This window comes from Diachasma alloeum, unplaced genomic scaffold (genome assembly GCF_001412515.2).
Source record: "Diachasma alloeum isolate Michigan unplaced genomic scaffold, Dall2.0 Dall_scaffold_00633, whole genome shotgun sequence".
Taxonomy (NCBI): Eukaryota; Metazoa; Arthropoda; class Insecta; order Hymenoptera; family Braconidae; genus Diachasma; species Diachasma alloeum.
This window is the reverse complement of record NW_021680765.1, coordinates 187,192-187,394: the sequence shown is the minus strand read 5'-3', so window position 1 is coordinate 187,394 and position 203 is coordinate 187,192.

Sequence of the window (203 nt, the reverse complement as noted above, 5' to 3'; positions counted from 1 at the left end):
CCATGCACTTTTTCCCACACAAACATCCCCTCATGTAAAACTTTCTCCTCATGGACGAAGCCCGCTTTTCCCAAAATCCCAAATATGAGACCCTTTCCCCCTCCCTTCACCCCTCCGTGTGTAAATGCCTCTCACATATAAAATCACCAGATGTATGCCCCGTTTATATAACCTACTCGCATTTTTTCAACACCCCCCCCCCC